General features: G+C 35.8%; 1 protein-coding gene and 1 long non-coding RNA gene across 10 annotated transcripts in view; both read right to left on the bottom strand.

Annotated features, from left to right (window-relative positions):
* The window catches only part of RIMS2 (regulating synaptic membrane exocytosis 2), a 586897-nt gene that overhangs the window by 122337 nt on the left and 436981 nt on the right, over window positions 1–27579 (bottom strand). The window lies entirely within an intron of this gene.
* On the bottom strand, window positions 3136–16898 carry LOC117079396. The gene is made up of 3 exons (XR_004435416.1): window positions 16885–16898; window positions 12128–12133; window positions 3136–3256 (listed from the first exon to the last, which is right to left on the bottom strand). It is a non-coding gene; the product is annotated as an uncharacterized LOC117079396 (long non-coding RNA).

The raw sequence follows: 27579 nt of genomic DNA, 5'->3' as shown, positions 1-27579 counted from the left end.
AAATCAATCAATGTGATACATTATATCAACAGAATGAAGGACAAAAAGCATATGATAATTTCAATTGATGTTGAAAAAGCATTTGATAAAATTAAATATCCCTTCAGGATGAAAACCTTCAAAAAACTGGGTATAGAAGGAACATACCTAAATTCAATAAAAGCCATACACAATAGAACCACAGCTAGTATCATACTGAAGGGGGAAAAGCTGAAAGCCTTTCCTGCAAGATCTGAAACATGGCAAGGATGCCCATTTTCACCACTATTATTCAACATCATACTGGAAGTCCTAGCTAGATCAATCAGACAAGAGAAATAAACAAAGGGCATCCAAATTGGAAAGAAAGAAGTCAAATTATCTTTGTTTGCAGATGACAGGATTTTATATTTGGAAAAACCTAAAGACTCCACCAAAAAAATTATTAGAATTGATAAACAAATTCAGGAAAGTTGCAGGACATAAAATTGATATACAAAAATCAGTAGCATTTCTATATGGCAACAGTAAACAATCTGAAAAAGAAATCAAGAAAGTAATCTCATGTATAATAGCTACAAATAAAATAAAATGCCTAGGATAAACTTAACCAAAGAAGTGAAAGATCTCTATAGTAAAACTACAAAACACTGGCAGGAGAAATTGAAGAGGACACAAAAAATGGAAAGATATTCTATGTTCATGGACTGGAAGAATCAATATTGTTAAAAATGTCCATACTATCCAAAGCAATCTACAGATTCAATGTAATCTGTATCACAATACCAATATTCTAAACAGAAATAGAAACTATAATCCTAAAATGTATATGGAGCCACAAAAGACCCAGAATAGCTAAAGCTATCCTAAGCAAAAAGAACAAAACTGGAGGAATCACATTATCTGACTTCAAATTATACTACAGAGCTCTATTAACCAAAACAGCATGATACTGGAATAAAAACAGACATATAGACCAATGGAACACAATAGAGATCCCAGAAACAAATCCACACACCTTCACTGAAGTCATTTTTGACAAAGGTGTCAAGTAAATACATTGAGGTTAGGACAGTCTCTTCAATAAATGGTGCTGGAAAACAAGATATCCATATGCAGAAAAATATAGATATTTAAAATATAGATCCCGATCTCTTGCCATATACAAACATCAAATCAAAATGGATTAAATATTTAAATTTAACACCTCAAATTATGAAACTACTAAAAGAAAACATTGGGGAAACTCTCCAGGACACTGGTCTGGGCAAAGATTTCTTGAGTAATACCTCACAAGCTCGGGCAACCAAAGCAAAAATGGACAAATGGGATCACACCAGGCTAAAAAGCTTCTGCCACAGCAAAGTAAACAACAAAGTGAAGAGACAACTCACAGAATCGGAGAAAATATTTGCAAACTACCCGTCTGACAAGGGATTAATAACCAGAATATACAAGAAGCTCAATCAACAGGAAAAAATGTAATAATCCAATTTTAAAATGGGCAAAAGATCTAAATAGAAATTTTTCAGAAGAAGACAAACAAATGGCAAACAAGCATATGAAAAGGCATTCAACATCACTGATCATCAGAGAAATGCAAATCAAAACTACAATGAAATATCATTTCACCCCAGTTAAAATGGATTTTATTGAGAAAAGAGTTGATGGATGCTGGCAAGAATGTGCAAAAAAGGGAACCCTCTTATACCGTTGGTGGGAATGTAAATTAGTATAGCTACTATGAAGAAAAGTTTGGAGGTTCCTCAAGAAACTAAAAATAGAACTACCATATTATCCAGAAATCCCATTGTGAGATATACACCCAAATTGAAGAGATATCTGCACTCTCACGGTTATTGCAGCACTATTCATAATAGCTAAGATTTGGAAGCAACCTAAGTGTCTATCAACAGATGAATGGATAAATAAAATGTGGTACACATATACAATGGAGTACTATTCAGCCATATAAAAGAATGAGATCCCATCATTTACAACAACATGGATGGAACTGGAGGATGTTTTGTTAAGTGAAATAAGCCAGCCACGGCAAGACAAACTTTGCACGTTTTCACTTATTTGTGGGAGCTAAAAACTAAAACAACGGGTGAACTCATGGATCTAGATTATAGAATGATGGTTATCAGGGGCTGAGAAGGGTACTGGCGAGGTGGCAAGTGAGGAGAATAGGGATGGTTAACAGGTACAAAAATATGATTAGATAGAATGAACAATATCTAGTATTTGAAAGCATAACAGGGTGACTATAGTTAACAATAATTTATTATGCATTTAAAAATAATTAAAAGAGTATCATTGGATTGTTTGTAAGAAAGGGTGAATCATTTTTTTCTAACATGTAGAATTTCTAACACAAATGTGAAGCATTGTTACATCTGTGATCTCATTACACAAACCTACAAATGAACAAATAAACAAGGCAATCTATTCAGTGAGGATGTCAAGAATAAAACTATGCTTCACTTCTAAGTATCTTCTATTGATTATATACCTTTCTGCTATTTATCATATGCCATCTATTTATTATATATACGATTGTAAGCTAAATGGGGCAAAGACTTTTCCTCTTTTGTTCATTGGTAAATTGTATGTTTTAAAATAATGTTTGCCACATGGTAAGTGTTCAGCAAATATTTGTTGAATAAATGAGTTTATCTTGAAAACAAATGTAACTCTCTCAAGGTTGTGATGAGGTAATCCTCATGAATTAACGAAGCAACCCCAATGAGGTAACATATATACAGCAATTAGCACAATGTCTAGAATATGGTTAAGATATGTTGGCTCTAATTATTATGTATATTTACAATTACACGGAGGCATTAAGGCTTTACTAAAAATAGAAACAAACTTGTTAGATTTATTTGAAGAAGCAGCTATTTTATATAACCAGAGAAGGTCTGTGGCCTCGAAGAAACAGTCCCTCAGATTTCATATAGCCAAATAATCCCCATACCTTTGGTAATTTCAAATGTGAAAAATATGTAATTCAATAAAAACCATTCATAAAATAATCTTGGAATGCCCATGACTGATAATAATGAATACACAAGTAAATTTAATTTCATAGACTAATTTATTTGTTAATTTTCAGATTATTGTTAATATGTGAGTACAGCCGAATTTTTTTAACTTTTAAATTCGGGGTACAAGTGCAGGTTTGTTACATAGGTAAACTTGTGTTATAGGGATCTGTTGTACAGATTATCTCATTACCCAGGTATTAAGCCTAGTACCCATTAGTTATTTTTTCCTGTTCTTCTCCCTTCTCCCACTCTTCACCCTCCAAAAGGCCCCAGTGTGTGTTGTTCCCCTCTCTGTGTCCATGTGTTCTCATCATTTAGCTCCCACTTATAAGTGAGAACATGTGGTATTTAAATTTCTGTTCCTGTGTTAGTTTGCTAAGGATAATGGCCTCCAGCTCTATCTACGTCCCTGCAAAGGACATAATCTCATTCGTTTTTATGGCTGCATAGCATTCCATGGTGCATATGTACTACATTTTCTTTATCCAGTCTATCACTGATGGGCACTTAGGTTGATTCCATGAACAGACTAATTTATTAACTACAAAATGTCAAATATTATGGTTGGCACTAAATAAAAAGTTATACACTTCTGGCATAAATGCTATACACAATCCACATGAATAAATTTACTCTTCAGTTTTGTTGGTAAATAATTATTAACATTGGAAATTCCCTTTATTCCTTAGATTATCCCTAGAAAACATTCCAAAACTCCAAAATGTGGATTTTTCCCGTACACCCCTTTTTGTCTGTTAAGGATGACAATTTAAGTACTGTATTATTGCTTCTAGCTAAATGTTAATTAAAATTGGATAAAAATGCTCAGTGAGAGTAGAGACATAAGATAAGCAATAAATGGGTCATCAAAAACGTCGCCACTGTAACCTGAACACATTTATGGCAAAAGTGTTGAACAAAGTATATGGATGGTTTGTATATTTAATAAGCAGAGTAATTATCTACTGGTAAGCCAACTGAATTTAATTAGAAAACTCACATTCAAGACATAGCTACACTAATCAAGTTGTAACTGAATAATCAAAGTAGTCTCTATGCCTTGGTTTCCATATTGTATAAAATGGGAATAACATTATCCAGAACGTTACCCCAACAGTATCCAGAAGGTTGCTACAAGGCTTTCTGTCTCCTTTCCTTCTAGCTTAATTAATTCGTTATCTTTACTCTTCAACATTATGAGAACCTTGAGCCCTCCACTTTTTTTCCAATATCAGCCCCTTCCTCTTCACTTATACTTAACCAACTTAGGTTCCATAGCCCATCATTTCAATCACTCTTTTGCAAATATCTTAAACTTTCTGAGTCTCCCTCCTCGTAAGACATCCAACTGGCTGAACTGCTTGATAAATCCTACCACATGCTGCTTCTCTGTGTACATCTCAACATTTCAGCAGTTTTTGTTTGTTTGTTTGTTTGTTTGTTTGTTTTTAGGTTGGGAGACCTAAAAACCTGGTCTCACTCTGGCACCCAGGCTGGAGTGCACTGGTGTGATCACAGTTCACTGTAACCTTGACTTCGTGGGCTCAAGTGATCCTCCCATCTCAGTCTCCCAGGTAGCTGGGACTACAGACATGCACCACCACATCTGATGAATTTTTTCTACTTTTTTCTTTGTAGAGACGAAGTTTGAACAAGTTCCCCAGGCTGGTCTTAACTACTTCTGGGCTTGAGCCATGTGCCTGCCTTGGCCTCCCAAAGTGCTGGGATTGCAGGCATGAGCCACCATGCCTGGCCCATATCAGCATTCTTGAAAAAAATTCAGCAGAGCAGTTGCTCCACTATAGTTCACTAACATTGGCCTCAAAATTACAGCATACATGTTCTCCCCACTCATACAATAAGGAGTGCATACCTACCTTCTTCATGCTATTCAAACCTCTCAGCTTCTGCTTTCCTCTCTGCAGACTTCTCATTACATTTCATAGAGAAAATAGAAGCTATCAGATGAAATTCCCTTACACCATATACACGAGGTTTTCAAAAATTCATGGAAAATTCATATTATGAAAAAAACTTCATGAATTTCAAATTTTTTTTGCACCAAAAATAAGTTCATACTAACTTGTTATAACATGTCTGAATAGGATCTATTTTGAGGTACTAAGAAGGATAAGACATCCATTTGAAAAGATCCCCTTTCACAGCAACATTAATTCTGCTTAAATTGAAGCAAGAACAACAAATTTAGGATGAAGTTTGGGTAGAAGAATGGTCAAATCACTAATATTTTATGAAAAGTTTATGGGGACAATGCCCCAAAGAAATCAGCAGTTTACAAATGGATGACTTGTTTTAAGAAGGGACAGGATGATATGTTCAAGATGAAGCCCCCAGTGGTAGACCATCCACATTAATTTGTGAGAAAAAAGTTAATCTTATTTGTGTCCTAATCAAAAAGGATGAACAATTAATAGCACAAACAATAGCCAACACCATAGACATATCAATTGGTTCAGCTTATACAATTCTGACTGAAAAATTAAAGTTGAGTAAACTTTCCACTCAATGGTTGCCAAACCTGTTGGATTCAGATTACCTGCAGATAAAAGCAGAGCTTTCAATCAAGTTTTTTTGGTTTTTTTTTTTTTTTTTTTTGAGATGAAGTCTCACTCTGTTGCCCAGGCCAGAGTGCAGTGGCACGATCTCAGCTCACTCTAAGCTCCACCTCCCAGGTTCATGCCATTCTCCTGCCTCAGCCTCCCAAGTAGCTGGGACTACACGCACACGCCACCACGCCCAGCTAATTTTTTGTGTTTTTAGTAGAGACAGGGTTTCACTGTGTTAGCCAGGATGGTCTCAATCTCCTGACCTCGTGATCCACCTGCCTCGGCCTCCCAAAGTGCTGGGATTATAGGCATGAGCCACAGCGCCCAGCAGATTTTTTTTTTTTTTTTTGAAACAGGGTCTCACTCTGTTGCCCAGGCTGGAGTGCAGTGGCATTATCATGGCTAACTATAGCCTTGATTTCCTCGGTTCAGGTGATTCTCTCACATCAGTCTCCCAAGTAGCTAGGACTACAGGTGCACGCCACCATGTCCAGCTAATTTTTTGTATTTTTGGTAAAGATGGCCTTTTGCCAAGTTGCCCAGGCTGGTCTCAAACTCCTGGGCTCAAGCAATCCACCCACCCCAGACTCCCAAAGTACTGGGATTACAGGCATCAGCCACCACGCCCGGCTCAACAGAAATTTTAAACAAGTCAGATCAAGATCCTTTAGCATTTCTTTGATGAACTGTAACAGGAGACAGAACATGGCTTAAGCACTACGATGCTGAAGACAAAGCACAATCAAAGCAATGACATTCGAGAGATGGAAGTGGTCCACTCAAAGCAAAAGCAGACTGGTAAAGAGCAAAAGTCATGGCAACTGTTTTTGGGGGATGCTCAAGGCATCTTGCTTGCTAACTTTCTGGAGTGTCAAAGAATCATAATATCTGCTTATTATGAAAGTGTTTTGAGAAGGTTAGCCAAAGCTTTTTTCTGGGCAGAAAAACTGCCTAGAAATGCTTCACCAGAGAAGTCTCCACCACAACAATGTTCCTGCTCATTCCTCTCATCAAATAAGGGCAATTTTTCAAGAGTTTTGATGGGAAATCATTAGCCATTCACCTTACAGTGCTGCTTTGGCTCCTTCTGAATTCTTTATGTTTCTCAATCCTAAAAACTCTTTCAAGGGCACCTATTTCTCTTCAGTTAATAATGTAAACAAGACTGCTGTGACATGGTTAAATTTCTTAGGGATAAACTAACTCACTGGTATTATCACTTCCAAAGTGTCTTTTTTTTTTTTTTTTTTTTTTTTTTTAGACAGAGTCTCATTCTGTTGCCCAGGCTAGAGTATAGTGGTGCGATCTTGGCTCACTGCAACCTCTGCCTCTCGGGTTCAAGCAATTCTCCTACTTCAGCCTCCCAAGTAGCTGGGATTACAGGCGCTCGCCACTATGCTTGGCTAATTTTTGTATTTTTAGTAGAGATGGGGTCTCACTATGTTGGCCAAGCTGGTCTTGAACTCCTGACCTCAAAAGATCCACCCAGCTTGGCCTCTCAAAGTGCTGGGATTACAGGCGTGAGCCACTACGCCTGGCCCCAAAGTATCTTGAATTTGCTGGGGCTTGTGTTGAGAAATAACATTTATTTTTAAAAAATTTTATCTTTTAATTCCATTTTTTCACAAACTTTTTTGAGGTCTCCTTGTATGATACATGATACTATATATCATATATTAACGAATATTTGTAAATATATATAATTTCCAAATTTAAGTAGTAGGCTGAGCTTCTTTCTGAACTTCAGAACTATCTACCCAGTTGCCTACTTGTAACAAGCACTCAGATGTTACACAGAATATCACAAATTTGATCTGTTCCAAATTGAATTTAATCTTTTCTCTCAAACATATTCCTTCTTCAGTGTTCCTTATTTCAGTAAAGGGTATAACTATTTACCTAGTTGCTGAAGGTAAAAATCCAGAGTCACCCTTGATTTCCCCGTTTCCTTCATCCCCACACCTAATCTATCACTAAGTCTTACAAATTCTATCTCTAAAACATTTAACATATCCTTCCATTTCTCCCCATCCAGACCTTGACCACTGAAATCCATGCCATTCTGTCTACTTTACTGCAACAGCATCCTACATGCTTATGTTCCAACTACAACTCATTCTCCACATAGAAGCCACGTGATTTTTCTAAAATACAAATCATTTTATGGCAGTCTACTAGTAAAATTCTTCAGTGTCTTCTCATTGTACTTGGGAAAAATCCAAAATCCATATAATATAAAATATCAGAAGGAATTCCCTTATCTTCCAAATACCAGCCTATAAACCTAATTGTTCTGCACCCTATCCTCTCTTTCTTCTGCCTGTAACAAAAAGTGTCCCTTCTCTTTGGAAAAATCAATTCCTCCACAGGACCTCAGGATCCCACTCTCTTCTCTAATAGGGTCCTACAAGATCTTGGAGATCTGGTCTCTGCCTTTCTCTTTCACCTAAATGTCAAGCCATTTGTCTTTGTGAACAACTCTTTAGCCACAGTGACCTCTTCTAAATTTCTCAAAAATGTCAAGCTCTTTTCCAACTCAGCACCTTCACATGTTACATACCTCACTTAAAATGGTACAAACACAGATGAGGAATGTGAAGGGCAGAAAGGTTATGAAGTTTGCTGAAAGTTTTGTTGCTAGTATTGGAACCCAGCAGTCTGAAACTAGAACTTAGTTTTTTAGTTGCCAACTTTACCAGTAGTGTAAGAAGATGAATACGAATTTCCCTTAGCTTAGAACAGGAATTGCCACACTTTAGCCTGCATCAGAATTACCTGGAGGGCTTGTTAAAACACAAAGTTTTTGGTTCATTAGGTCTGGGGTGATACCTGAAAACTGCATTTCTAACAAATTCCCGGGTGATGCTGATGGTACAGATCCATCAAGCACATTTTGAGAATTGTTGGCAGAGACTTACAGAATACAAACTACATGCCATGTGAAAAAATACTAAGTCTTCATTTGATGTTTAGTAAACAACATTCAGGTCACTCCTTTTGTTTCGCTCAATTATTTCAGACCTGTCAAAACTGTCTGCATGTAGCTGTTACCATACAGCTTTTTATGTTACCATAATACTTTACCATACAGGTATGATATGCTGTGGTAATTGTGCTTATCTGTCCTCCTATATCCCTTAGTCAGGAATTTTATAACACCTACCGTCAGAGGTTTATTTTATCTCTGTCTACTCGGTCAACATTTTTGCTTTCATTCCCTCCTGTAATAGACCAGGTCAGAAAAATGTTTGGAAATTCAAGTATTTGGCCTATTAAAAGGTAGTTCTATGTTTTTAAATGATTAGCAACTGTAGGTAGTAAGTACCGAGGCTCATGAGACTGGAGTTCCAACGTTAGCTCTAGATAGCATATACAGCATATACCCTGAGACATATGATATTGATTTCTCTGATCTCAGTTCTTCAACTGTAAATTTAAGGAAATAGATATTATGGAATATAATCTAATTCTGTTACAAAAGACAAATTATAAAATGACCCAAAAAGAAAGTCTGCAAAGCAGAATTTTAAAATAATAATGAATAAGCTTAGATTAATAAAGAACATGAATATTCCATCCACGAAAATAATGAATACTCTAAAATGCATTTATCTTAGTTCTAATTATTTAACATAGAAAATAAGACAAGGAAAATGAATAACTTTCAAAATTATTTGAATGTGTATACGCATTTGATTGTAACTGAAACAGAAATATGTATTTTATGAATTTAGAAAATTACTAGCTGCAATTAGGAATTAGAATCTTTACTTTTATCCTCTCATCTTTCATACATTCTTTCATAATCACAATAATAACATAAAAATGGCAGTGGGATCCCATTGTTTACTTCTTTTCTAAATTCTATAGTGCTTATAGTTTTAAACATAAATCACTCTCTTTGGTTTTAAGTTAATCTAATTTACACAAAGGTATTTGCCAGAAATACTCCCAATAAACCCCAATCTTCAGTTCCTGCCTTGGTCAAATTTAGTTGCCATCCACTGTGCATATGTTTTTCTCTCTTGCCTTTCCCCTTATTCACCATTATTTTCCTATTTTGAAAGATTCAATTTTCTCTCCTCCACAAATTTAAAATAGTTTTTAGCTTAATGTATCATGCACCTCCTAGAGCAATAACTGCTTAATTGCTTCCAACCACTTAACCATCTTTTCTAAGGGTAAAGAAACCCAACTCAATTTCATTTTCATATACATGCGAGTGGATGAAGTGATTATTAGTTGATTATTCCAAATTGTCTATGTGTCATCAAATATAACATATTTACTTTAAATAATGTATTAACATATGCATGCATTCATATATATTTCCTCCTCAGACTACCTGAGGGACATCATCATCCATCTAACTGCCCATATCAAAATCCAAGAAATTTAAGATATGTGTTATCTTATCCTTACTCTCTCTATCCAAGTTGAGGTTGGTTTAGTTTCCTATCTCTGCCTCTAGCCTTGCCCACTCCAATCATTAATTATAGTAATATTAATAATAATGCTAATAGCCACCACTTATATAATAATCCATGCTGCACTCTCTGCAAAATACTTCACACATTTTCTCTTTAACTTACACAACTCTATGAAGTAGGCGCTATTATACTATGATGTCTATTTTATGGATGAGAAAGATGTGTTCATAGTAATATTTTATAGATAAAATTCTTGAGAGAATTTATTTAATGACTTCTTCATCTATAGAATAAAACAGAAGCTCCGTTGCATGGCCCACAAAATGAGTAATGCTCTGACCTATGCCTAACATTGACTTCACCTCCTTCTTTTTTCCCTCTCAAATTAAATGCTCTAGAAATACATAACTATATGTTGTTATCTGAAATATCTGCATAATTTCAGTTTTATGTGCCTTTACATCTGCTTTTGTCTCTTTCATAAATACCATTCTTGCACATGGCCACTTGGTTTACTAAGTCTCTGCTTGAATAAGAGTTCCTCTGTGAAGTCTTACCTAATCTCCACCCCCCAGCTTGGATAACTTTGATGGGTTTTCTTTTATGCCTACTGTATATACAGAAAAACTTTGCAATAACATTTTCTACAGTAATGTGAAATTAGATAACACTTTTGCCAATTTGCTGTCATCTTCTGCCTAAGCACCTGTTAGCAAATTGGTGGGTTAAAATTCTTATCTCCTACGAGGGGCATGTGGTGAGGATGGCAAGGCTCCCAAGCCCATTTTGAGAAACTGGGAGATGGAAAGTAGGTCCCCCAATCCTCTTCCATAGGCTTGGGAAACCAAGAAAGAGGTACCTGGACTTCTGCCACTACGCTGAAAGTTTCAGTCAGCTACAGGATTCAGAATCATATTTATTTTGGGTATTTTTACTAGAGTCGAAAACTGTCACCAGGTGGCGTCAAATTGTAGCTGGAATCTGGGCAGTGGGTATGCCCCAGGACTGCTAGGCGTACAGGTTCACCCAGACCATTACATGAACCTAGCATTTCCACATTGCATCTGACATAGTGAATTTTTGGATATCAATTACAGTGTTTTCTCAGGATCTTACTATATATCCATTATGGAAATTCTTCTATTGCAATTGTTTGCCCTCATGGCATTTGTATATTTTGTCAGTGTTACCTCAGCTGAATAATAAATGTTTTAGAAATATATAGATGTCAACCAATTAACACATATTATTTGTACATCTACTATGTATAAGGCACTGGAGTCAATGCTATGCTAATTAAAAAGAAATACAAGACACAACATTTGTTCTAAAATCACTTATAACCTAGATTGCTAGATGAAGCATAAAGAAAAAACAATCCCAAGGCAAAATATGGCAAGTGCTAAGTGAATGGTAAAGACATCAAATAATAAAGAATTTCCAGTAAGAAATGAAGAAATCACACAAATCTCCTCTGCCCATCTGTATGTTTCACAACAGTCCTCAGTTCTATGTAGGCCAAGCTGTTGTCTGATGATGAACCCATTTCTGCTTCTATGATGATACAGAATGCATCACCCTATCTGGCACAGTATCCTCCTTCTTCCACTTAATCTAATCCTTCCATCTTCCAGGAACCACAGGTTATATTTATATTATAATCTCAACAATGTGCAGACAATTAACGCCTACAGCAGGATGTTGAGAAATGTTTTTATTGATTTGTTTTAAAATCGTATTTATTTCTTTGAGACAGGGTCTTGCTCGTTCCCAGGCCAGAGTGTAGTTGTATTATCAGAGCTGATGGCAACCTCAAACTCCTTTGCTCAAGTGATCCTTCTGCTTCAGCCTCCTATGTAGCTAGACCTACAGGCTTGCACTGCCACACATGGCTATTTTTTTTTTTTTAATTTTTAATAGCGACATGGTCTCGCTATGTTGCCCAGGCTGGTTTGGAACTCCTGGGCTCAATGGATCTATCCTGCTTCACTCTCAAAATGTTGGGATTACAGGCATAAGCCATTGTGTCTGGCCATAAAATCTTCTTCTTAAGTCTCACTTTTGTCCCTTCATACAAACAATTTAGTCTAAAATGTACCACTTTATTCTTCAGCCACTTTTAAAATCAAGATGTAAGGCATAATTGAAGGAAGAAATTATTTTTACATCTAGTCTAGAATAACATTCAGAAATTGCAAATTAGGTCACATTTTAGCCCATTGAGCCCAAGATTCTATAAACAACAAATACATTTTTTTCCTCTTACAAATGTAAAAGATATTTAGCCACTCTATTTAAAACAGGTGTAACTATTTTTTAATTTCAATTCAGTCTAGCATACTGAAGAAAACAAAAATTTAATGAAATGGGGCACAGCTGGGAGTTAAACAATACTATTTATTTTGTTATGTAAGAGATATATTATTTTTATGTATCTTAATTCCTCAAAGTTTAGAAAGTAAAACTCATTATTTATTTAAAAAGTATTACTCTTGTAAAGGCCTTTGGCAATTGTTTGATCAAATATCCAACTCATCAGCACAGAGGAATTTATAAATACCCCACCATCCCAAAACTGGACATACTCATTCTTGCCCATGTTGGCTGTACAACCCTGTGGATCAGATAGTGACTGGGAAGAATTTAAATAGTCTGCTGTATTCAGGAGACCCATCTCACATGCAGAGACATACATAGGCTCAAAATAAAGGGATGGAGGAAGATCTACCAAGCAAATGGAGAACAAAAAAAAGCAGGGGTTGCAATCCTAGTCTCTGATAAAACAGACTTTAAACCATCAAAGATCAAAAGAGACAAAGAAGGCCATTACATAATGGTAAAGGGATCAATTCAACAGGAAGAGCTAACTCTCCTAAATATCTATGCACCCAATACAGGAGCACCCAGATTCATAAAGCAAGTCCTTAGAGACCTACAAAGAGACTTAGACTCCCATACAATAATAATGGGACACTTACACTCCACTGTCAACATTAGACAGATCAACAAGACAGAAAGTTAACAAGGATATCCAGGAATTGAACTCATCTCTGCACCAAGCGGGCCTAATAGACATCTATAGAACTCTCCACCCCAAATCAACAGAATATACATTCTTCTCAGCACCACATCGCACTTATTCCAAAATTGACCACATAATTGGAAGTAAAGCACTCCTCAGCAAATGTACAAGAACAGAAATTATAACAAACTGTCTCTCAGACCACAGTGCAATCAAACTAGAACTCAGGACTAAGAAACTCAATCAAAACCGCTCAACTACATGGAAACTGAACAACCTGCTCCTGAATGACTACTGGGTACATAACGAAATGAAAGCAGAAATAAAGATGTTCTTTGAAACCAATGAGAACAAAGATACAAAATACCAGAATCTCTGGGACACATTTAAAGCAGTGTGTAGAGGGAAATTTATAGCACTAAATGCCCACAAGAGAAAGCAGGAGAGATCTAAAATTGACACTCTAACATCACAATTAAAAGAACTAGAGAGGCAAGAGCAAACACATTCAAAAGCTAGCAGAAGGCAAGAAATAACTAAGATCAGAGCAGAACTGAAGGAGATAGAGACACAAAAAACCCTCCAAAAAATCAATGAATCCAGGAGTTGGTTTTTTGAAAAGATCAACAAAATTGACAGACCGCTAGCTAGACTAATAAAGAAGAAAAGAGAGAGGAATCAAATAGACGCAATAAAAAATGATAAAGGGGATATCACCACCGACCCCACAGAAATACAAACACCATCAGAGAATACTATAAATGCCTCTACGCAAATCAACTAGAAAATCTAGAAGAAATGGATAATTTCCTGGACACTTACACTCTCCCAAGACTAAACCAGGAAGAAGTTGAATCCCTGAATAGACCAATAGCAGGCTCTGAAATTGAGGCAACAATTAATAGCCTACCCACCAAAAAAAGTCCAGGACCAGATGGATTCACAGCTGAATTCTACCAGAGGTACAAGGAGGAGCTGGTACCATTCCTTCTGAAACTATTTCAATCAATAGAAAAAGAGGGAATCCTCCCTAACTCTTTTTATGAGGCCAACATCATCCTGATACCAAAGCCTGGCAGAGACACAACAAAAAAAGAGAATTTTAGACCAATATCCCTGATGAACATCGATGCAAAAATCCTCAATAAAATACTGGCAAACCGGATTCAGCAGCACATCAAAAAGCTTATCCACCATGATCAAGTGGGCTTCATCCCTGGGATGCAAGGCTGGTTCAACATTCGCAAATCAATAAACGTAATCCAGCATATAAACAGAACCAAGGACAAAAACCACATGATTATCTCAATAGATGCAGAAAAGGCTTTTGACAAAATTCAACAGCCCTTTATGCTAAAAACGCTCAATAAATTCGGTATTGATGGAATGTACCTCAAAATAATAAGAGCTATTTATGACAAACCCACAGCTAATATCATACTGAATGGGCAAAAACTGGAAAAATTCCCTTTGAAAACTGGCACAAGACAGGGATGCCCTCTCTCACCACTCCTATTCAACATAGTGTTGGAAGTTCTGGCTAGGGCAATCAGGCAAGAGAAAGAAATCAAGGGTATCCAGTTAGGAAAAGAAGAAGTCAAATTGTCCCTGTTTGCAGATGACATGATTGTATATTTAGAAAACCCCATTGTCTCAGCCCAAATCTCCTTAAGCTGATAAGCAACTTCAGCAAAGTCTCAGGATACAAAATTAATGTGCAAAAATCACAAGCATTCTTATACACCAGTAACAGACAAGCAGAGAGCCAAATCAGGAATGAACTTCCATTCACAATTGCTTCAAAGAGAATAAAATACCTAGGAATCCAGCTTACAAGGGATGTAAAGGACCTCTTCAAGGAGAACTACAAACCACTGCTCAGTGAAATCAAAGAGGACACTAACAAATGGAAGAACATACCATGCTCATGGATAGGAAGAATCAATATCGTGAAAATGGCCATACTGCCCAAGGTTATTTATAGATTCAATGCCATCCCCATCAAGCTACCAATGACTTTCTTCACAGAATTGGAAAAAACTGCTTTAAAGTTCATAGGGAACCAAAAAAGAGCCCACATTGCCAAGACAATCCTAAGTCAAAAGGACAAAGCTGGAGGCGTCACGCTACCTGACTTCAAACTATACTACAAGGCTACAGTAACCAAAACAGCATGGTACTGGTACCACAACAGAGATATAGACCAATGGAACAGAACGGAGTCCTCAGAAATAATACCACACATCTACAGCCATCTGATCTTTGACAAACCTGAGAGAAACAAGAAATGGGGAAAGGATTCCCTATTTAATAAATGGTGCTGGGAAAATTGGCTAGCCATAAGTAGAAAGCTGAAACTGGATCCTTTCCTTACCCCTTATACGAAAATTAATTCAAGATGGATTAGAGACTTAAATGTTAGACCTAATACCATAAAAACCCTAGAAGAAAATCTAGGTAGTACCATTCAGGACATAGGCATGGGCAAGGACTTCATGTCTAAAACACCAAAAGCAACGGCAGCAAAAGCAAAAATTGACACATGGGATCGAATTAAACTAAAGAGCTTTTGCACAGCTAAAGAAACTACCATCAGAGTGAACAGGCAACCTACAGAATGGGAGAAAATGTTTGCAACCTACTCATCTGACAAAGGGCTAATATCCAGAATCTACAAAGAACTCAAACAAATATACAAGAAAAAAACAAACAACCCCATCAAAAAGTGGGGAAAGGATATGAACAGACATTTCTCAAAAGAAGACATCCATACCGCCAACAGACACATGAAAAAATGCTCGTCATCACTCGCCATCAGAGAAATGCAAATCAAAACCACAATGAGATACCATCTCACACCAGTTAGAATGGCAATCATTAAGAAGTCAGGAAACAACAGGTGTTGGAGAGGATGTGGAGAAATAGGAACACTTTTACACTGTTGGTGGATTGTAAACTAGTTCAACCATTATGGAAAACAGTATGGCGATTCCTCAAGGATCTAGAACTAGATGTACCATATGACCCAGCCATCCCACTACTGGGTATATACCCAAAGGATTATAAATTACTCTACTACAAAGACACATGCACACGTATGTTTATTGCGGCACTATTCACAATAGCAAAGACTTGGAATCAACCCAAATGTCCATCTGTGACAGACTGGATTAAGAAAATGTGGCACATATACACCATGGAATACTATGCAGCCATAAAAAAGGATGAGTTTACGTCCTTTGTAGGGACATGGATGCAGCTGGAAACCATCATTCTTAGCAAATATCACAAGAACAGAAAACCAAACACCGCATGTTCTCACTCATAGGTGGGAACTGAACAATGAGATCACTTGGACTCGGGAAGGGGAACATCACACACTGGGGCCTATCATGGGGTGGGGGGAGGAGGGAGGGATTGCATTGGGGAGTTATACATGATATAAACGTCATGCACATGTACCCTAGAACTTAAAGTATAATAAAAAAAAAAAGAAAAAAACAAACAACCCCATCACAAAGTGGGGAAAGGATATGAACAGACATTTCTCAAAAGAAGACATTCATACAGCCAACAGACACATGAAAAAATGCTCATCATCACTCGCCATCAGAGAAATGCAAATCAAAACCACAATGAGATACCCTCTCGCACCAGTTAGAATGGCAATCATTAAAAAGTCAGGAAACAACAGATGCTGGAGAGGATATGGAGAAATAGGAACACTTTTACACTGTTGGTGGGATTGTAAACTAGTTCAACCATTATGACACTTCCTCAAGGATCTAGATCTAGATGTACCATATGACCCAGCCATTCCACTACTGGGTATATACTCAAAGGATTATAAATCATGCTGCTATAGAGACACATGCAAACGTATGTTTATTGCAGCACTATTCACAATAGCAAAGACTTGGAATCAACGCAAATTTCCATTTGTGACAGACTGGATTATGAAAATGTGGCACATATACATCGTGGAATACTATGCAGCCATGAAAAAGGATGAGTTTGCATCCTTTTTAGGGACATGGATGCAGCTGGAAACCATCATTCTTAGCAAACTATCACAAGAACAGAAAACCAAACACCGCATGTTCTCACTCATAGGTGGGAACTGAACAATGACATCACTTGGACTCGGGAAGGGGAGCATCACACAACGGGGCCTATCATGGGGAGGGGGGAGGGGGGAGGGATTGCACTGGGAGTTATACCTGGTATAAATGACGAATTGATGGGTGTTGACGAGTTGATGGGTGCAGTACACCAACATGGCACAAGTATACATATGTAACAAACCTGCACGTTATGCACATGTACCCTGTAACTTAAAGTATAATAAAAATAATTAAAAATAAATAAATAAATAAATAAATTTAGTGCTAGATCATTCCCACTTCTAAAATTAGCAGATTTGGTGATCTCCCTAGGTACAATGAATTAGTTATCATTTCAAATTGCCTCAGAAGAAACTCCCTGTTTCACCTGTTTCAACTGAGTGGCTTAATGTCATTTAATACGATAAAAATTTATTTGTTGTTTGTAGAAACTTAGGCTACATGAGTTAAGATATACTCTGATGAAGCAATTGCTGAGTGTTACTCCAGAAGAGATCCAAATCCCCTGTGACCTGCATTTGGGAAATGAGATGCTGCTTTTGGGCAGAGTCAGTATCAGTTGGCAACAGATGAGTTACCAAGCTGGTATTCATTCCCAGTAATGTTAAATTAGTAGTACATTATTTTGTAAGTACTGGCATTTCATGTATAAGTTTTGTCTTTGAGGGCAAAAGTTATATTTCTATTTCTTTTTTATTTTTGCAAACATTTATCACTATTTACTATGCGGTATATGTTGTAGGTGCTTTGCTAGTTTTAACTTAATCCTCAATCCAATGAGGAACTATTATTATCATCATAATTACATAGATGAGAAAAGTGGGCACAGTGAGGCTAAGTAACTCATTCACGGTTACATGTTCACACAAGATAGTAAGTGAGAGAGCCATGATTCAAACCCAACTGTCTGGTTTCAGAGTCTGCACTCTTAACACAACGCTATATACAACACATGCTGTTCATTCATTGATTTGCCTGTTCATTCACTCTTCCAGTATAGCGAACTCTTACTAGGAACCAGCTCTGGGCCGAACAATGATTGGAATCGAGCCCAGATGGGTAAGACTCAAGAGATGTCTGCTGAATTAATGGTTTTGCTTCAAGTTTTATCCTTTTCTTGTGAATCCTTAGGTCACTTCTGATGTAATTATAACTTAAATTAAAACAAGTACAGCTGTAAGTGGCCAAGGTTTTCTTTTAGAATAAGATAATTTAGGGTATTTTATTTTAGAATAGTCAAAAGCAGGCATACTTGTGGAAAAAGTTAACCTGAAAAAAGTGAACATTCTAGAGAGTTGACACTTAACTAAAATTTAAAAGTAGGATATTACATATTTTCCTGCATTTTACAAAAGCCACTGAAATAATTTAACTTTTTCTTGATAAAAGGATAACAATTATAAATATTATTTATTATTCTGTGTTTCAGATAATTTAGAACTTTGGGCTGAATGGGCACTAGCCTCAAAGTAGCACGGATGAAAACTAGCTTGAAAACTTGCCCTTCCTCTTTAATCCCTTAGCTCTTGAGGCAAGTGTACTTGCAGGGATTTTTCTATCTTGAAAAGTACTGAGGAAATAAAAGACCAAAGCAGCTTTATAGAAGTTTATTTCTTGCATTTTTAAAAAATAATTTTTATAATGCCATCAATGTGCTACTTTTCAGTTTCATTCAAAGCATCTTGATTCCACTGCATAAAAACAACAGCTTCTAACTTTGTCTGACATGTATTGAACGCTTACCCCATGGTAGGTATTGTGTTACAAGCATTCAAATATTTTAAAAATCTCATTCCACATTTCTAACATTCTTTAAGTTAGGTAATTATTCCTATTTTGCTGTTGAAGAAAATGAATATTTGGGAAGGTCACAAGCTGATGTGTGGTTCTAACGTAAAGCCAACTTAACCTGGTTCTAGAGACCATTTGCTTGAGTACTGTACTTTATCTATTACCCCATGGGTTATATTTAAAATCAGATTGTACCTATCACTTGATTTGGCTGGCACTATTTATTATCTAGCCATTGAAAAGTTTTGATATCCCCAAGTGAGTTTGAAAATTATGTTTCATTACAGTTGCAAAAAAGGTAAGAAAACACAGTAAAAAAACTATTTTTGCATTTATACATGTTTGCTTGTTTTTTGGTTGGCCAACATTTTATTTTGCATTTTGACAATAGTTTCTCAGCTTCCATACTTTTAATACTTTTCATTAAGTAAATAAAATTAGAATAGATTTGCTTTTTCTCAACCACAGTAAGACATAAAACCGGTTTCTTCCATGAAACCGGTCCCTGGTGCCAAAAAGGTTGGGGATCACTGATCTAGTCCACCTGCTAGCCTCAATCACAAGAAACCTAAGTCAGCCAACACTAAACTTTGCTTCTGAGGAGGAGAAACTTTGTAAACACAAAGGCGGCCAGCAAAGATAAGCCTCTTATTACAACTTCACTTCTCATAAAATTGGAAAAGACCTTCAGGAATCAACAGCTATTCATTTATTCATCAACTATTTTGGGGCTCTGAAAACTTTCCCCACAAATGAAAAAATTAGATTTAGCTTGCAGTTTTTGAGTAGTTAAAGATGTGTGACCTTTTGAAAGGTTTTAGAACTATAATTTTTTGTCACCAAGAATACCATACATTTAAGAACAGGTAGTCAATTCTCATTTGTCTTCAAACTGGAGACACCTGATTTACTGATATAATATAATGGTGTAAGTTGTTCATCATTAACATATCAATTTTTAAAAAAATATTCTCTAGGGTCATTTAAGATATCTCCTGTGGTAACAGAGATGTTATTCGTAATGCCACAGCATCCTTCTAAAGCTTTATGATTTGCTGACATTTTACTTAAGCTCTTTAATTTTGTCTCTTAGTTTGAAAAGTAACAATGATAACAATAACCATTTATTATGTACTAGGCATTATTCTAAGTAGTTTACATATACTAATTTAAACCTCATAAAGACTGATAGAAGTACTACGATTATCTAGATTAAAGATGAGAAAACTGAGAAATCATAAAACTTGAGGAAGGTGTTGGAATCAGGGCTGCAACAAAAGCCCCAGCGTTTGTGCTGCCTCTCTTGAAGTGAAGAAGCTCGTTTTCTTAAAATACATATTGCTCAGTCAATTGTCATTCAAAAGTGTTTAGACTTTTAACTTGACAAGAACATAGAGACACTTATTTTCTATTCAGCTACAATAACTCAGAAAGAACACGGTCTAGACATTCTGATTTATATGTATGCAGACATAGTCCTTTACCACGGGTAGCACAATACAATTCTATATACTGTTTAGATTTTAATCTTTCCTCTACTGCTGATTCTCTTTTCTGGGTGGTAGTCTGCTGCTTACCACCTCCACTGCCTCCTGCTGCAGCTACTCCCCACTCACTATGATTTGATCTATTTTTTTTCTGCTTTGTCTTCTTGTTTTTCATATTGAAAGGTAAAACATGTATAGACATGACCATTAAATCAAAGTGCTCCTTATTCTCTATAGGGCAAACTGATAAATCACAAAATGCTATTGTCATCATTGGTCTTCAGCTCCTTTTATTGCAGGTTGGACAGATCTGCTTCTCTTTTGGCAAAGCTTTTGGTGAAAATAAATTTGGACATTCTCCAAGGCATCTGGGCAAAAAGCCACACACTAAATTTTGCCCTTGAATTATATTGTCCAATTGGAAGAGCATATGAAGTACACAATTTCTAAATGAATTAGAAAAATAGTTCTCAAATTTTAGTATTCACCACAACCACTTGAAGAGCTTTTCAAGAATACAGTCTGTGGTCTTAGCCTCAGGAATTCTAATAAGATACTTTTGGCATGAGGGCCAGACATTTCATTTTGAGGTTTCTCTGGTGATTCTATTGCGAATGACAAACAAAAATCATTTGAGAACCCTGGTAGAGGCTAACGAAAAGTGACACTGAGTGAGAAAAGGTAAAATGAATTCACTAACTCACTCATCTAACCAAGCGATATATTTTTAATCTCACTTTGTTAGTTTTGCCTTTCCTGTGCTTAGAAAAAATTTTATGGTTAAATTTCTAAGTCCACTGGCAAGCAGAAAGCAGATAATAGATAATACTGGATTTCTCCAGCCCCAGCTATCCACATTTTCCCTTTTGGTTAAATATGTTCTGCATTATCTTCAGTTAGTTCTTAGTATATCTAGAACCATATTGGCTTATTTGTGTCATTCTGATTACCATACACTTAAGAAGTATTTCAGAAAAAAAGTTTTGTTTTTCTCTCATATATAGACATGATTGCATATCTTTAAATTAAAAAAAAATTTTTGCACTGGTTGCTTTTAAATTAAAAAATACCAAGATGTTATTTTCAGTATAGCAGTTGGTATAATTGCACAGGCCCACGTTTGTTGTTGATTCCACATATAGGCATACTTTATTTTATTCAGTTTTGCTTTATTGTACATGGCAGACATTATAAGGAAATCCACTTTAGAATTTTTTCATGTGTTGGTGTATAGAAATTTTATTTGGAAATTAGCTGATTTAACTTTATTCTGCATCTTATTAACTTTCTGACTTTACTATTCTCTTATTTTCCTGTAAGATTTGAAGTAATTTTGTATTATAGTGCATTTTAAACATTTGTCCATTTGCATTTTGAGCTTTGAAAATAATTTAAAGTATTATCAGGCCTATATGTTTAAATTGGTTTAAAAATACTAGTTAATCACCATTTGTATTTTTTTTTTTTTAATCTACCAATGTTTTACATTTGGCCATGTCCTATTACTACATGGAATGTATTGAAGAAATAACAGAAAAATCTACTTTGCATATCAAATACTATTTCTAAAAAAAGTCTACTGTTGTATCAGCCTACTGTCTCCATTGATGCACATAATAAAAAATTTAGTGTAAATAATACCTGTCATACTCATTGATTCTTACAACTACTATAAAATTTCATACTTAAAGGTTTTAATTTTTTTTAATGGAGGAAACTCCTGACTATGTAGAATGAACTAGTGCATTCTATATAATAAAAGATATAGATGATTTTTCTGTGTACCAGACTTTTCAGAATTATTGCCTATAATCATTAGAAATGCCTTTTAGAGTTGTTTAAATATCATAAGATCATTTCCTCTACACATACATTTAGTAAAATAAAATTATATACATATTGAGTAAAAGTTAGCATTATACCATATTTTATAAACAATAATTAAATATCTCCCTTAAAATGACAATCTCCACACTTTCATTTTCAAATGCAGATTTTTCTTTGTCTAAAAATGTCATTCAACTTCAGTCTAATGTATTGAGCATTTTTTGGAAATTATATTATATAAAATAACATGGCAACAATGCAATGACTTCAGCACATTGAAAACTAAGATACTAAAATATAGCATCATTTGGTGAATCATATATTCTTTATTCAGCAATACAATAAAACTTCCTTTAGAATCATGTTTTTTGGGATTCTGAAAAGAAAGGTAACTTGATTGTAAGTACTCTATTCAGAAAGTACATAGTGTAATAGAAAATGTAAATATTTGAAGAGTTAATAGTTTAAAATAATCTGAAGGTGGAATAATTAATGTCTTTTAAAACTACCATTACTTTAAAAGCTGAAGTTAAACATGAAGTTAATACTTATTTCGTTAATAACATAGATTGCTCTTATTTCCTTTCACCAGATTAAGTATGAATCAAGTAGAAATATGCAGACCCAGTCTCCAATTAGGTTCAGGCCAATTTCAGGCCTCACATGAAAATTCAAAATTTCTAAAATCAATTACTCTTCATCCACTGAAAACTCCTAACCCTCTTAACATCCCAAATTTTCTTTCAATAGTCACAGTTACCCAAAATAGGAGCACTGATGTCATTGCTATTTCTTTCTTTCCCTTTGCTTCCTATGTTCAGGTCAAGAGGGAACCCTGAATTTGAACTGCTTTGTGTAAGACCCCTCCAGCCCTATATGTTTGAGGGAAATAAGCCCTAGAACTCTGCATGCTCCAGGTAAAAACAAACTCCCACCCTAACCCTAGCACTTACAGCTTCACATCTAATAATCAGCTTTCAGATTACCAGTGCAAATCTCATTATATATCCCCTTTATCGCTGTTAATTTCAATCACCCACAAAGCTCAGAACTCTTAAATCTCCACTTACTTCTGGGATTTAAATCCAATTCTCCTTTCTGGGAAGTGAGGCAATGCTTCCATCTCTTCTGACTGACACACACTGTCACCCTTCTCTATTATTATCATCTTATACCCAATATTTTGCACTTCTTTGTCAGTCCCCATCAGAATACAAACTCCATGATGACAGGGATTTTGTGTGTTAGTTCATTACTTTATTATTTTATTTTATTTTTTTGAGATGGAGTCTCACTCTTGTTGCCCAGGCTGGAATGCAATGGTGCGATCTCGGCTCACTGCAACCTCCGCCTTCCGGATTCAAATGATTCTCCTGCCTCAGCCTCCCAAGTAGCTGGGATTACAGGCATGTGTCACCATGCCCAGCTAATTTTTGTATTTTTAGTAGAGACAAGGTTTCACCATGTTGGTCAGGCTGGTCTCAAACTCCTGACCTCAAGTGATCCTCCCGTCTTGGTCTCCCAGAGTGCTGGGATTACAGGCCAGAGCCACCGTGCCTGGCCATTATTTTATTAAAAGCCTCGAGAATAGGGCCTGGTACTTAATAAGCACTCAATAGATATTTATTAAATAAATGAGCTAAGTAATTCAATCAAATACCAAAACCTATTTACACATACTTTGTAAGAGCCTTGTATTTTTCCCTTTCTTATCCCTTTCTTGCTTTTGCTTTAGTCTAGAACCTTATTGAAACCAAATTAAAATCAATTTTTAGATTAATAGTAACAGTCTGATCATGACAAAATATTACCATTAAGAAAAAGGTAACGGTCTGAGATGACATACCATTTGCCAGGATATGGCAGAATTAGGGATGTAAATTCATGTCTCAGAACTTCTGCCTTAATGTATTTAGAAATCCTCTGTTCCACTGTGGTTTAAGTGGTGTCTCCCCAGATTCTTTCCTATTTATTTGCACTTCCTTATTCAATGAAAATATGGAATTAGTAGTTATTTAATATATATCACTTTGGAATATTCAACAATTGAATATATCTTTATAATAGCAGTGATTATAGCTGTATTATAATTATTTAAATGTCCATATCCTCCACTAGCCTTGACCTTCTTAAGGCAACAACTAGTTTTCATGTATTTCAGTATCTCACCATGAAGTACCGTAATTGCCTATGTGCAGCAGCTAGAAAAATGGTTAGAGGAAAAAAAGAGAGAAAAAGAAAGAAAGAGAAGAGATGGTGTGGGAAGAAAGAAGGAAAGAAAGAAGAAGGTTGATTAGCTCACTTTCTTGTAAAATACTGCTAAGGTGAGAGAGTAGTGAGCTAATCTCCATGTTTATTTCTTTCAGGATTGGTGACTAGAGGGAAAGAACTGGATCTTTTAGAAAAATTCTTATAAACAATGCTGTCACCCCAAAGACAATGAAATTAATTGGCTATGTCTTGACAGGGAATAATGTGACACTTCTAATTTTTTTTTCCTTTTTTACCCTCTTCTTTGTATCTTAATTTATAATACTCTAAGTTGCTGCCTGTTGTAAGATCATTTTTTCCCAGAAAACTTGTCTAAGAATTTTTAGATAAAAATCGTCACTTAATTTGATCATACACTGTGTATTATAAAATGAACTAAAATAATGAATAACAATATCCTTTAACTTTTTTTGCTAACAGGTTACTTATTTAATCTAAGGCAATACACACTTCTGAGGAGAATGAATTATTATTTCTGATTGATGGATACCAAAATTACTAACATACAGTCACAAACATCACAGTCTAGAAATATACCTGAAAACTATTCAATGGTGAAAGAAAAACGGAGGAAAAGGTTACTAGACACCTTTTCAAGAAATTGCCAATGACTAACGTTAGGAATTAAATAGATTGTTCAAATAATAATATAATTCAATAATAATATCATTTTTGGATAAAAAGCATTAAGCGTTCACTTTTTTGTGTTACAAATTATGATCTAGCTCATATTTTTGGATTTTAAATGTTCATGTTTACATTAAATGCTACTTAAATGTTAACATTATGATGATTTTAAATGTTTTGTGAGTGAAGAGACTTGAAGATCATCTGGTTTGCTTTCTACATGAGTGAGAAAACTGAAGCCTGAAGAAATGAAAATACTTGCCTCAGATTTCACAGAGTGCTATGAGTCAAGATGAAATTAGAATCTATGCAATTCAGTGCTGTCTCTATTATACCATAAGGTAATATCCAAAAAAATTTATTGGACAGTAACTCTATGTTTTTACAATGTGCCCTACATTTGTCTAAAAATACAGTAGCTTACTGTCCTTAAGTAAAAATGAAGCTCTAAAATAATCTTTTATTAATACGTTCATTTGCATTTGCTGTTCAAGCAACAAGATGTGTTCCTTTTGAAGGTTCTAGTGTAATTTTTCAGTTACCATGGCTTTTTACTTTGAATGAGACTGCAGCAATATGACAGGTAAGAATAGTAAATTGGCCCTTACGGAGTGTTAGCCTGGTAGTACTTGATTCATAGACCCCGTTGGGTAGAAGTTGACAATACACTACTAAAGAAGAAAGGTTTTATTTGTACTGTAATTTTATTTCAGAGAGAATACTCAGAAACCAAATTGTAAAGTAAACAAAAGTAGATAATATACCATATTTTTTAACTTAAAAATAATATTTTTAACGTTCAGAAAATCTTACTTTTAAGAATAAGAATACTAGAACTTAAAGTATAATAATAAAAAAAAAAAAAAGAATAAGAATACAGTGACTTTTTAAGATTATTTGAAAATGTTTACTCTTCAATCTTATGGGCAAAGTGTATTTTGCTAAGCATTTTTCTTTAACTGCCATATATATAAACCCAGATTTATAGCATACCAAAAGCCTAAAGTACAATAAATTATGGTTCTTTTGTTTGTTTATTTGTTTGTTTGAGATAGAGTCTTGCTCGGTTGCCAGGCTGGAGTGCAACGGAGTGATCTCGGCTCACTGCCAAGCTCCACTGCCCGGTTTCAAGCGATTCTCCTGCCTCAGCCTCCTGAGTAGCTGGGACTACAGGCGCATGCCGCCACGCTCAGCTAATTTTTGATTTTTTTTTTTTTTAGTAGAGACAGGGTTTCACCACATTGGCTAGGACGGTCTTGATCTCTTGACCTCATGATCCGCCCGCCTCGGCCTCTCAAAGTGCTGGAATTACAGGCCTGAGCCACTGCGCCTGGCCTAAATTCTGATTCTATACAGTAATTAAAGGAATATGTATTATGTACACCAACCATAAGCTGAACATTTGTGTCCCTCAAAAATTCCTGTTGATACCATAAATCCTCAATGTGACAGTATCTGGAGATGAGCCCTTTGGGAGATAATTAGATCATAAGGGTGGAGCCCTCAAGATAGGGTTACTGCTCCTACTAGAAGGGACAAGAAAGATCTTGCTTTCTCTCTCTCTCTCTGATTTCTGCCACGTGAAGATACAACGATAAGACAGCCATCTGCAAACTAAGAAGAATGCTTTCACCAGAATCCCACAATACTGGCACAAGCCTCCCAGAACCATGAAAAATAAATTTCTCTTTTTTAAACCACCCAGTCAATGTGTTATAGCAGCCTGAGGTGACTAAAACACCATGAAAACTTAAACATAAGAATTTTGGTCGGGCCCGGTGGCTCATGGCTATAATCCTAGCACTTTGGGAGGCCAAGGCAGGCAGATCACCTTGAGACCAGCCTGGCCAACATGGTGAAACCCCATCTCCACTAAAAATACAAAAATTAGCCAGGTATGCTGGCACATGCCTGTAATCCTGGGAGGTTGAATTGCTTGGACTTGTAATCCTGGGAGGCAGGAGAATTGCTTGAACCTGGGAGACAGAGGCTGCAGTGAGCTGAGATTGCGCCACTACACTCCAGACTGGGCGACAGAGCAAGACACTGTCTCAAAAAAAAAATCAAAAAAACAAAAACCAAACAAACAAAAACCCCAAGAATTCTGGTAATTATCAACTGGAAGTTGGGAGAATCTTTGGTATTGAGCTTTTGCCTAAGAAATTCTTACATACATCTTATAAGTTCTTCCTTTATGTAATAAGAATATCTCACACTATATAAAATATTCTAAAATTTTCATATTTTATCTATTATAATAAACAGGTAAAATAGGCTTAAAAACGGAAACTCCTGTATCATGACGAGGAACTTTGTTACTTATTGGAAGTATTTTTACTCCCTTCTCATAATTTGTTTGCAGTGCTGAAATATTCAGTTGTCAAAAGTTCATATTCTGTCCAGA

This window comes from Trachypithecus francoisi, unplaced genomic scaffold (genome assembly GCF_009764315.1).
Source record: "Trachypithecus francoisi isolate TF-2019V2 unplaced genomic scaffold, Tfra_2.0 Lachesis_group7, whole genome shotgun sequence".
Lineage (NCBI taxonomy): Eukaryota > Metazoa > Chordata > Mammalia > Primates > Cercopithecidae > Trachypithecus > Trachypithecus francoisi.
The sequence above is the reverse complement of the archived record's forward strand: the minus strand, read 5'-3'. Positions and strand labels throughout refer to the sequence as shown.